This window comes from Lygodium microphyllum, chromosome 1, assembly GCF_053477565.2.
Source record: "Lygodium microphyllum isolate KBCC chromosome 1, Lygodium_microphyllum_v1.1.10, whole genome shotgun sequence".
NCBI lineage: Eukaryota > Viridiplantae > Streptophyta > Polypodiopsida > Schizaeales > Lygodiaceae > Lygodium > Lygodium microphyllum.
The window spans coordinates 92,327,045-92,339,642 of record NC_141135.1 but is presented as its reverse complement, the minus strand read 5'-3'; the positions used below and the strand labels follow the sequence as shown (position 1 = coordinate 92,339,642).

The following is a 12,598-nucleotide window of genomic DNA, read 5'->3' as shown; positions in this document are numbered from 1 at the left end:
TACTTAGGAAAACCGATCGAGTCTTCAAGGTTACCTTTAAAGACCCAGCTACATGTTGAAACATTCTAACTTAGCCAGGTCACCCAATTTTATGTTTGTACATATTCAATATAAATTCTATCTCATGGTAACAATATAAATTATACGAATCTATCTTTGTCTTATATATGTTAACTCACTACAATTAAGGAAGTTAAGAAGTTTTTTCCACTAACTCATATTAAAAACTAAAGTAGACAATTCACTCAATCAAAATATTTTCTACAATACAAAAAAGAAACCAAATTCAACTAAGTAATAACTATAAATTCCAACTTTAACAAATTTATAATTTTGTTTATAAGCTAGATCTTAAATACCTAGACCAATGCTTGAATTTCTTATATTCTCCTATATAGAGAGTTTTGAGAGAATGTAGGCAATTCTCCATATATACATATAATCCTTACTATTAGTTAAGAGGAGGTCGGGGGTTGCTGAGGTCGGGGGCTGCTGCCACGTGGCAGCCCCCGACCTCCCCTTCACTTATCGCGGGGGTGCCACGCGTCCGGCACCCCCTTGCTGCGAAAAGGGTGCTGAGCTCCCGTGTCGACCTGTGCCCCCGCCTCCTCAAACTGTGTCCCTCGGCCAACGACCCTCCAGAGTCCACCTCGAACTGCCCAGCGACCTGATAATCATCTCGAGCCTCCACATCCTTGAGCTGCGTCCCTCGGCCGATGACCCTCCACCTCGAGCCAGCACTATATATAGAGCAGGTGCGACGATCATCTGCTTCGATTCTGCTCGCTCTCCCTCCCGATCTTTAGCATGGCCGCCCCTTCATAGCTTCTAGCTCAACAAGCAGGCGGCCCCCTCCAGATCCCGCCGCGCCTCCGGTCGTCTCGGGGCCCCGCCACCTTCTCCGCACGTGTATTCCTCGAAGATGCCTTCCAAAGGCATGGCGTGGACAACAAGGAAGACAATTGCTGACGTATGTCATGATCACCACATGGAAAACAAAGAACACGCTTATTGTTGGCACCTGATCAGCCTGATGAAATGTGGGTAGAGAGGAGAGGATGCTTGCTTTGGATGTCTTGGTTAGTTTTGGGCAGCAAGAGATGAAGTGCAGGATCTCTGTAGGAGCAATTGGGAGCGTGATCGATGAAGGCAGGAGCGTGGCCTGCCTTGCTGAATCTGGCAGAAGATGTTTGTTGATTCACCTTGGTTAGATCGTGAGCCAGTGATGAGCAGTAGTGAGAGGCCTATTCTCGCAGTCATGATATCTGCAAGAGGGGGGAGAGTGTGGGCTGTTTGTGCCAGAAACAATACAGGAAGCAGGAAGCTTCGTAGTAGCAAGTCGTTTGGAAAATCGTAGCTACTAGCAATCGCATGCACCTTCTTCGAATTGTGATTAGCAACAGGCGGCACAGACGAAGACCGATCGTCTCGGGGCCCAGCCACCTTCTCCGCACGTGTATTTCACGAAGATGCCTTCTAAAGGCCTTTTTAGATGGGCTATGTATGCCCCTGTTCGCCTATTTTTACACACATCACACACATGCAAGCACTAGGGCGTACACTAGCACTCAGTCACATTAACACGCATATATACAAACACAGACACACATTAACATGTTTATACGGGCATACACATAGATACACACATATACTTGGTATATATAGAAGCACACTCATGCTCAAAAGCGTATGCAAATAGATATATCTATACTATTAGTTAAGGAGAGGTGGGGGCGGGTGCCACGCGTCCAACACCCCCCCCCCCCCCCCCCATGTAGAGAATTTTGAGAGAACATAGAAATTCACTATAGTGATCTATAATTCCCTACTATTAGAAGTGGGGAATCACATTGTCCTATCCTCTTATATAGGGAAATTTGAAAGAATATAGAAAAGTCTATCTTTTAATGCGTAATTCCCTACTAGTAGATGTGGGGAATTTGATTCCCTAGTTATCTGAAATTTGAAAGAATATAGAAAAGTCTATCTTTTAATGCGTAATTCCCTACTAGTAGATGTGGGGAATTTGATTCCCTAGTTATGTGGATGCATATATAGGAAATATAAATGAAATTTCTATATTTTTATAAAATTTTCTATATAAGGAATGATTGCAAGTTCTTTGTGCTTCTTTTTGATACATCTCAAAGCCATATTTTAGGTTGCTCACATGATGTAAATATTTCTATCTTCATTGAATGTTACAGCCTTCTAAGTTCTCACCCAAATAAAAAAATCTCTACTCTATAACTGTCATAATTAATTCGCACATGTAAAGTGTTTCGACAGACGTCATTTTCCATTATCTGTTGACATTTGGACCTCCGACAATAATGGGCTTCCAATTTCCAAAGCTGTTGACATTTCGAGCAGAGAGCCCCAATTTCCAACAATAATGGGTTTCCACAGTAATTTATGTTTAAAGTTTAAAGGTGTGGTGGGCGTCGTAGCTTTGACCTCGAGCTTATCCGTGTCCGTTTCCAGTGGACGACTCAATGGAGTTCTCCGTCCTTGCTCGCATCACGGTCTCTCTCTTCGCGGAAGAGCTTCTCTGATCTGCGCCACGTTCATCCATGGAGTTTGCGCGTGTCTAACCTCTTGTCGAGTACCTGACTAAATCGACAGATGGGCTTTTGTCTAAAGCTAATAGAGGGCTGCTGGGCCCTGGCACATGATGAAATGGCAAAAAATTTGCCTCACCAGTCTTATAGCTTATAAGTGAAGGAGAGATTTATTGTTAATCTCATTGCCTACGGGTTCAAGTAGACATGGAAGACAATCGTAGCACGCCGGAGATATTTATTGTTAATGTCGATAGCCTACGGGTTCAAGTAGACATGGAAGACAATCGTAGCACGCCGGGGATACAGCTGCCTCTTCAGGCCACGAGTTCAAGTGGAAGTAGAGGGTGATTGATGGTGGTGGTTTCCTGGCTGGTTGGACGGCGAAATCAGAGAAGAAAACACGAAGGAGTCGGTCTGCCAGATCTTTATAAAACCGCGGCAAAAGGAGAAGCCCATGAATCCTGAAGCATAGCTGGGGCAGCATTCCGGGCCCCGTTCTACGATAGTGCAGTAGTACTCTCTTCCGCTTCCAGCTTTAAGTACCAATTTTATACCATCACCCAGTACCTATCCGCCTCTGAGCTTTGCGTACGCCCAGTATCCCATTAATAGTTAGAGAAAGGTACCTAATATTCTGGGATCTGCAGCGTTTGTGCAAGTAGCTCTGTAGCTGTACATGATCGATTGATACTTTCAGTAGCAGTAATAGCACCCTTCATCTGCCTTGGGCAGGACACGGTGGTGGAGTTCTGCAAGTCGTTCTTCAGCCTTCGGCCTGCGTTGGATAAGCTGGTAGAGAGGCTTCTGCGCGGGGATCAGGACAGATCAGATCAGAGTGCTGATGCGGTTCCGCTTACTTGGATGATATCCGACCTGTATCTGTACTTCACGCAGGATGTGGCGAACAAGTTCCGGCTCAGAAGGATGGCGTTTTGGACTGCCTCGGCGGGGACCTGGCGTCGATGATGGCTGTCAAGCAAGGCCGCAGGCCCGCTGAAGGTAGAGTGATTTCATTCTGATGCACGGTGTGCGTAAAAGGTTCGCAATATGATGTTATTTGCAGCTGCTTCATACGGAAGTGAATAAAACGTCCGTAGCGTGAATGCTGACTGATGATGTTATCAGCGGCGCCATATGTACACTGCATGCTACCGATTATGCACATGGCACGTAGAAAAAGTAGACTGATGCAGAAGGTTTATAAAAACGTCTGCAACTTACGGCCTAAGGTACTGAAAACAGCGGACGGTTGACGGATGTATATTGCGTGCCTGTTGATATGTACTGCTTGTAGTGATGGAAATAGTATGCGAGAATGGCTGCCCTGCTTTCCTTTACTGATGCTATGCCAACATGGCTGCAGGAGCATCTCGGGATTCGAACTCTCGGCTGATAGATTGGCTTCCGGGCGTGCCCGCGCTGCAGCTGCGGGAGCTCAACACGTTGCTGCAGCCGTTCGACGACGAGGACTTCATGTTCGAAGTGTTTCAGCAGCCGTGCCGCCGTATCCACTCGGCGACGTGGGTGGCCCTCAATACCTTCGACGCTCTGGAGGCAGCCTCCATAGAGGCGCTACGGGCCAAGGAGCGGGACGACACGTGGATGGTGGGCCCACTGCTGTCGGCATCCTTCTTCGCGGGCCACGTCGACCGGGCCTACCAGACGGCGGCGCTGCGGCCGGCGGAAGAGGCGTGCGTGGAGTGGCTGGACGAGCAGGAGGAGGAGTCGGTGCTGTACGTGTCCTTCGGCAGCCTCGCGGTCCTGACAGCTCGGCAGTTCGGCGAGCTGGTGCTGGGGCTAGAGGCGAGCGGGCGGCCGCTGCTGTGGGTCATCCGGGCCGACCTGATGCACGGTGAGGGTTCCATCTTCCCGGAGGGCTATCTCGAAAGGATGAAGGGGCAGGCGTGCTTCGTGCCGTGGGCCCCGCAGATGCAGGTCCTCACACACCGAGCCGTGGGCGGCTTCCTCACGCACTGCGGCGGAACTCCACCCTGGAGAGCCTCTCCGCGGATGTGCCCATGCTGGGCTGGCCCTACTTCGCAGACCAGACGCTGAACAACCGGTGCTGCGTGGACGCCTGGGGGGTGGGCCTGGACTTCGAGGCGGGCGCAGACGGGCTGATCCGTAGAGAGCAGGTGGAGGCCAAGGTGAGGGCGCTCACGACCGAGTCCGGCCACCTCAAGGCCTCGGCAGCCACCTGGAAGAAGGCAGCCCAGCAGGCCGTCGATTGGACGACGTCCCCCACCTCCTCCCGCAACTGAGCCGACCTCGTCCGAGCTCTGTCACAACCCCCTCCAGTACCTATGCTGTAACCTTATCCTCTCTCTTTCTCTCTCTCTCTCTCTCTCTCTCTCTCTCGACCCAGGCCGGTTACACACCGGGCTATGGATGGGGACAGGAGGTGCAAGTTGTCCATTACTTTGTTTAGGCACTAAATTGCACCCAAGAATATCATGAAAAGAAGGTTGGCCCATTGGTAATGAATGAGAGTTGTGAAGGGGTTGGTGGGGGTTCAATTATTATTAGTCCCATGGGCCACTTTTTGGAGAAAGGTGTTATCGTCTTGTACATTGGGCGTGCCCGAATTTTGGAGCGGGGAAGATCCCCCGCCCAAAAATGTCCGCCACCCGCAAAAAAACAACCCTAATGGCCTTTTGACACGTAGGGAAGCGGATGCCTCTTTTTCCACCCTGCGTCCATCCACAGCCCGATGTGTATCTGGCCTCACTCAACACTCGCCTTTAGACAATGCCTTTTGACACGTAGGGTAGCGGACGCCTCTTTTTCCACCCTGTGTCCGTCCATAGCCCGGTGTGTATCCGGCCTCACTCAACACTCGCCTTTAGACAATGTTTGTCCTGTTTACTCCTCGACTGATAGATCCAGAATCGAGATTTAGACTTGTACCCTCGAGAGGCCCGCTTCCCCGAATATATATAAGATTATAATTATAAAGATTTGAGTGGAAACTTGGTACGACCGTAAATATTTCAGCGTTTGTTTTTGTCTTAGTCTTAGTAGAATAAACCACTTTAACCCCGCTCATTTTCTCCACATTAAGAGATGCGCACATGCATGCTTATGGTTATATGCATACTCACGTGCATCATGGCACGAGCATACACTTAGTAGCATCGTTGTAAAAGGCAGTTTCAAAGTAACAATATGCGTAACCTACTTTGAAGTGTTTTTAACGATTTAGTAATCTATAAGGTGCAAAAGTATAACTTCCATGTGAGGTGCAAAGTGTTATGATAATTTATTTATCCAGTGTGTCTTATGTGGCCAATATGTGAAGATTATGAGATAGACATGTAGATAAATTATCTATACATTGTACGAGTGTGTTTTGATATGTAGAGATATTTTTGTTTTTTGGGTGTTTCTATTATGCAAATCTATTAATGGTCGTACGTGCACATGTGCCAATTTGGTTATTATGATTGTAGTCTCTCTACTAAAGCCTAAGCCTATGGGCCATAAATTTATTTTTGAAACTATATAATGGATCTATTGGATATGAGTGAGAAAAAATTACGCCCCAACACTATCAGAGCATTTGGGATCGAAAGTCTATCACGGGGATAAGAGACAATAGGGTGAAAGGAGATTCAAGGAGAGGAGTAAAGGGAAAAGAAGGAGCTCAAAGAAATAGAAGATGTAGAAGAATACTCATAGAGGTGAAGCTTGCCAATTTATTTTTGCATTATGAGAAGATAAATCTCTCATAGACAAAAACGTGTATAACATAATATCTTTCTCTATACTGCTCACACCACCAATCTAATACTTCCATTTGCTATGAAAGGGGGGTAAAATACTAGGATACCTAGTCTGAAGTCTTTCATTTGCTCCGAAAGGGGGATAAAATACTAGGACACCCTCTATGCAAAAAGGGAGACTGAGAGAGAGAGCAACTGTTTTGCATAGAGGGTGAGAGAGGGAGGGGAAGAAGGCTTGTCACCGCCATCGCTGCCGCAGTTCGCGAAGGAGAGGAGGAGCCGCCAAACCCTCTTGCAAATCTTTACGGTGAGTCTGTTCTCTCTCTCTTTTACTTGTTTAGGGTTTAATTTGTGTATTTTGAGAGAGGGAGAGGAAATGAGAGAGAAAGAGAGGGAGACGGAGAGGGAGAGGGAGGGAGAGAAAGAGAAAGAGAGGGGGAGAGAAAGAGAAAGAGAGGGAGAGGGAGGGGGAGGAAATGAGAGAGGGAGAGGGAGGGAGAGAAAGAGAAAGAGAAAGAGAGGGAGAGGGAGGGAGAGGGAATAAGAGAGAAAGAGAGGGAGAGAGAGAGACAAAAAGAGAGAGAGAGGGAGGAAATAAGAGAGAGAGAGGGAGGGAGGAAATGAGAGAGAGGGAGAGAGAGAGAAAGAGAGGGAGAGGGAGAGGGAGGAAATTGAAGAGGGAGGGGGATGAAATGAGAGAACGAGAGGGAGGGAGAGTGTATTCTCTCTCTTTTTTATTTATTTTTTATATAATTTGTGTATATTGAGAGAGGGAGAGGAAATGAGAGAGAGGGAGAGGAAAAGTGAGGAAATAAGAGAGGGAGAGGGAGGGAGAGAGAGATAGAAAGAGAGGGAAATTAAAGAGAGAAAGAGGGAGGAAATAAGAGAGGGAGAGGGAGAGGGAGAGAAAATGGAAAAGGAAGAGGGAGGGAGAGAGAAAGAGAGGGGGAGGGAGAGGAAATGAGAGAGAGAGAGGGAGGGAGACATTAAACATAATAGGAAAATGAGAGAGGGAGAGGGAAAGGGAGAGGGGGGGAGACGAAAACATAATAGGGAAATGAGAGAGGGAGAGGGAGGGAGAAGAAATGAGAGAAGAAGAGGAAAAGAGCAAAAGGAAACGAGAGAGGGATAAGAGAGAGGAAAAAAGAGAGAATGAGAGGAGAGAGAAAAAGAGAGAAGATGTTAAACATAATAGGAAAAGAGAGAAAGAGAGGGTGTGGGTGAGGAAGGGAGAGGAAATGAGAGAGGGAGAGGAAGAAAGAAAAGGAAATGAGAGAGAGAGGAGAGAGAAAAAGAGAGAAAAATCATTAAACCTAATAGGGAAAGAGAGAAAGAGAGGGTCAGAGTGAGGGAAGGAGAGGAAATGAGAGAGGGGGAGAAAGAGAGAAAGGGAAATGACAGAGGGAGAGGAGAGAGAAAAAATGAGAGAGGGAGAGGAGAGAGAAAAATAGAAAAAAATAATAAAAATCATTAAACCTAATAGAGAAAGAGAGAAAGAAAGGGTGAAGGTGAGAGAGGGAGAGGAAATGAGAGAGAGAAAGAGAGAAAGGGAAATGAGAGATGGAGAGGAGAGAGAAAAAGAAATATTAGAGAGGGAGGAGAGAGAAAAATCATTAAACCTAATAGGGAAAGAGAGAAAGAGAGGGTCAGGGTGAGGGAGGGAGAGGAAATGAGAGAGGGAGAGAAAGAGAGAAAAGTAAATAGGACCTTACAATAAGCTCATCCTAGGCTCATAGGGGTTAGGCCGATCCTCAACAAACCTAAGGGATAGGCCAATCCTCAACAAACCTAAGGGATATATGGCTAGAGAGCCCTAGCATACTTGTGCCTCCTAGCACAATGTTCTTCTTGCAAAGAGACCTCTCATACATGGGGCTTGTCCTAACTTCCACCACGCAAATATACAACGAATGCAATCAGCCTATTAGTATGAAAAACATTCATTTTTCATAACGTGTTCCAAAAATAACTTTGGATATTCCATACAAAAAAATCTCTTCTTAAAAAAACAAATACAAAAAACTAAAACAACATCATTCATATATATGCTTCGCAAAACTAAAACAACATCACCACAAGATTTCTTAGAAAACTCATCTTCAACTATCAATTTTAATTAATAAATATAATATAAAATCACTTGCAAGGAATGACACTCTTTTATCATTAACCCTCTTTCTTCCTTAGAATAGTCTTAAGAACAAATTTATGCTCTAACAAGCATATATTTGAGGATAATAACTATTTTAAGGTTTATTCCATGAGTAGTAGTATATATGCAACCATCAAGCTAGAGATTATGCTTTGGTATCTCTGGAGATCCCAATCTCATGCCCTCAAAGAGATTGTAGTGTGCAATAGTATAGAGAGAAGATGGGTGAGTTGTAAATGGTAAAGGTGAATTCTATTGATAATGGAGAGAAGATGAGGTGAATCGCCAATCCTATTCTTAGTGAGTGTAACCTACCCATAGTCATGGTCGTCGTAGTCGTGGTCGTGGTCGTAGTCATGGTCGTGGTCATCGTAGTCATAGTCGTGGTCGTGATCGTGGTCGTGGTCGTAGTCATAGTCATGGTTGTGGTCATGGTCATAGTCGTATTCGTAGTCGTGGTCGTAGTCGTAGTCGTGGTCGTAGTTATAGTCGTGGTGGTGGTCGTAGTGGTGGTGGTGGTGGTCGTAGTCATAGTCGTAGCCGTGGTCATGGTCATGGTCGTGGTTGTGGTCGTGGTCATGGTCACAGTCATAGTCGTGGTCGTAGAAAAAGAGAGAGTTGGAAAGAGAGGATAACAATTAAAAAAAAAAAAGAATGATAACAAAAACAAATTGTTTGTTGTAACGTAGACAAAATGGAAAACGATGAAGGTCCTATTGTTCAAGATCGCGAGGCATATCTTAATCAGCATGTCCCATGTCCTTGCTCTCAATACAAGCTGACAATTAGACGAAAACACCGATTGTCTATAGAACATGTACGACGATTTGGCAAGTTTCAATCTGAGATCATTGATTAGGCGATTGCGGATTTTCAGCAAACGGTAAGAAAAGTTAATATCAATCATGCATTGTACTCGCAAGCTGATTGAATACCATATACAATAAGATTGGGTCTCGTTGGCAAATTTTCTATCCAGGGAGGTGATGTCTCATCCCAAGGAGGAGTGCATCCTTTGCCGCCAATTAGAAGAGTTTGTGGGCGTGTAATGGATAGAGTGCATGAGCCAATCCACCACTTGCAAGGCCAATCTATACCGTCAATGCCAGAGGAGACAAGCAACCTTCTAGACTTACCTACAATCTTGGAGCCTGAGATGGAGACAATGATCGATGCATTGATTCCCATGGATGTCGAAACTTCTGATCCACTTAGAGAGGAAGCATCCATATCATTATATGATGGATGCCGAGTATCTCACCTGAAGACACTGCTTGCACTCTTAAGTGTGTAAGCAAAATATGGGTGGAGCGATACAAGTGTGACCGAGTTGTTCAGGTACCTTGTACATACGATTCGTTGATTTTTTTTTGCACTATTATTAAAAACATTTATATTTTTTCAAGGTGTTTATGATTTTTTTAAGGTTATTAAAATATCATATATTACCACTTGTAAGTACCATGCCTAAGTCTCGTGATGATGCACAACATGTTTTACAAAACCTTGCCATGGACTACAACAACATCCATGTATGTATCAACAATTGCATACTGTTTCGAGGAGAATACGAGACTATGGAGACGTGTCCAAAGTGTGGTGCTCACATGTATCGACAGGACTTGCAAGGACAAACCATCCCTCAAAAAGTTCTCAAACACTTTCCGCTTATCCCCTACGTAAACCACATGTTTTGTATGTCCCGCATGGCGAGCTTGACAACATGGCATGCGGAGAATAGGTCCACGGATGGAGTTCAATGAATATCAGTGGATTCATGCGCATGGAGTCACATTGACCCTACCTTCCCAAGCTTTGTCCGAGAGCCAAGTAATCTTCGGCTCGGTCTTGCAATGGATGGCGTGAACCCATTCGATCTGTGCTCAACTTCTAACAGTGTGTGGCCTATAGTCCTTGTCAATTACAATATCCCTCCATGTCTTTCTACGAAGAAAGGACATCTCATCCTTAGCTTACTCGTCCCCGACAGCTACAAAGTCAAAAATATAGACATGTATCTTCGTCCATTAGTCGATGAGCTTAAGATTTTGTGGGAGGAGGGGGTCACCGTGCAAGATATGAGTAGGTGCGATGGTCGGTGGTCAGCCAATATTCGAGCCATTCTCATGTGGACGATGCATGACTTTTTGGAATTTGGAGAGTGCTCAGGTGAACAAGCCTCCATTCTCGTTGGTAATATCTATATTTTATCTCGTTCAAGCTTGTATTCACTAGGTCGTGGTGTTGGAATAGGTTTGGTTACCTCAGGTTATTATGCATGTCCATTATGCGAGCCACAGTTAGACTCCCAAAGGTTACGAACCATGAAGAAGATGGTATATCAAGGATATGTTGCTTTCTTGCTAGAGGATCATGAACTCAGGGAAGCTCTTCTTGGACGACCTCCAACACGTATGAACGCCCTAAGCTTGTACGAGTTGAAAATGGTCCATACGGAATCACATCCAAACGAAATACAGCGGTTCTTAGTTTTCTATGAGTTGCCATATTGGACCCACTTATAGGTCAACCACTTGTTGAATCCCATGCATATTTTCAAGAATGTGGACAGCTTGCTATGGGACCACATCACAGGAAAGAGAGACACTATAAGGACACGAATGGATTTGAATGAGATAGGTAAGATGGAGGTGCTTTGGCGCATTGTGAAGCAAGTAGTCAAGTCTATCTGCACTCCGACGGGTATGATGCATTCTCTCAGGTCTACATTTTCTAAAGACGACTAATTATCAGGGCTAAAATCCCATGACTGACATAAGATATGTCAGATTTGTACTATGAATGGATTGTAATTGGCGTGCGTATTTTGTTATTTTGAGTGTAGCCATTATTCATAATACTTTCTCATTTGTGGCAGTTTGTACTACTGATCGCGATCGCAGGATGTCTTACTCTAGAAATACGCGAGGCCATTTATAGGTTGTTGACTTTGGTGCAACGGATCTCATAGAAGAAGATTAAGATGTCCTCTATTGAATCCGCGAGGCGGGGAGCAGTGGAGACAGTCTATCTCTTTGAGAAATATCTGCCCACCAGCATATTCACGATACAAATCCATCTTCTTGTGCATCTTGTAGATGAAGTGGAGATTGCTGGACCTGTCCATATGCGATGGATGTTCTTCTCAGAGTGCTTCATGAAAACCCTGAAAGGCTTTGTGCGACAACGAGCGCTCAAAAGGTGCCATGGCTGAAGGCTGGTTGGTGTTTGAGGCGCTAGTGCATATTTCACAATGGCTACCAATGGTGGATCCAGACAACGAAATGCGATGGTCGCTGAAGGACGATGATAGACTAATTGGAGATGTGGTGGTTGGAAATGGGATAGAAAAAAGAATGAATGCCTCAATGGAGGAGAAAATAAATGGCTTTTGTATGTTGCACCATGCCTCTATGGAGACGTGGCTCGCCAAGAAGCAGATCGCTAGGCAAGATCGAGAGGAAGCGTGAGCTGAATTCCAACGTAGTACATGTCATCGATCGATTCGATATCTCAAGGGTATAGAGGAGATGCCGCGGTTCATGTCAACAAGATGGTTGCATGGAGCTTTGACCACAGCGTCTTGCGAAGGAACAGAAGTCTCAATGGAGAAGTGGGAATTCTTGAGGGGATGTAGTCCAAAGGTGATGAGGTGTTTAGGATTTTTCGTATCTAAATTTTATATGCGACATCTAATTTGAGTGTTTCAATGTACATTACAAAATATATAGTATAGCGTGGTCGCACGGATGGCATTTTCACATGGAGTGTATTGACAAAATGCGCTCCATAATGGACTGTAGTATCATGGCAAGGTTCGAGTAAGAGAGCTGGCGACGAGCAACAGATCCAAACAGGTTGTGGATGAGATGGAGTATTTTGGGAACTTGCAAAGTATTGTTACGATGGATTACCGTAGCTTCTTTATGATACTATTCGATGTGTAGTGGTTCAAAGTGGTACTTGGAGGAGTTGGAGCAACAATTCAACGAGGTCCATCTGGATTTCTCGAAATAGATTTTGAAAAAACCTGGACGGATTTGCGCGATACCTTTGTGTTGTCAGCCCATTGTGAACATGTGCATGGACTCATTTATTCATTAATTGTATTACGACATGGTTTATGTCACAATGGTTTAAACTCTCTTGTACGTGTTTGT

General features: G+C 45.1%; 1 pseudogene across 1 annotated transcript; it reads left to right on the top strand.

Annotated features, from left to right (window-relative positions):
- Positions 1–2,768: 2,768 nt before the first annotated feature.
- Positions 2,769–5,479, top strand: LOC148041409 (7-deoxyloganetin glucosyltransferase-like; annotated as a pseudogene). Its single transcript, XR_015692286.1, has 3 exons — positions 2,769–2,908; positions 3,197–3,563; positions 3,928–5,479. The product of XR_015692286.1 is annotated as a 7-deoxyloganetin glucosyltransferase-like (transcript).
- The last annotated feature ends 7,119 nt before the right edge of the window (positions 5,480–12,598 follow it).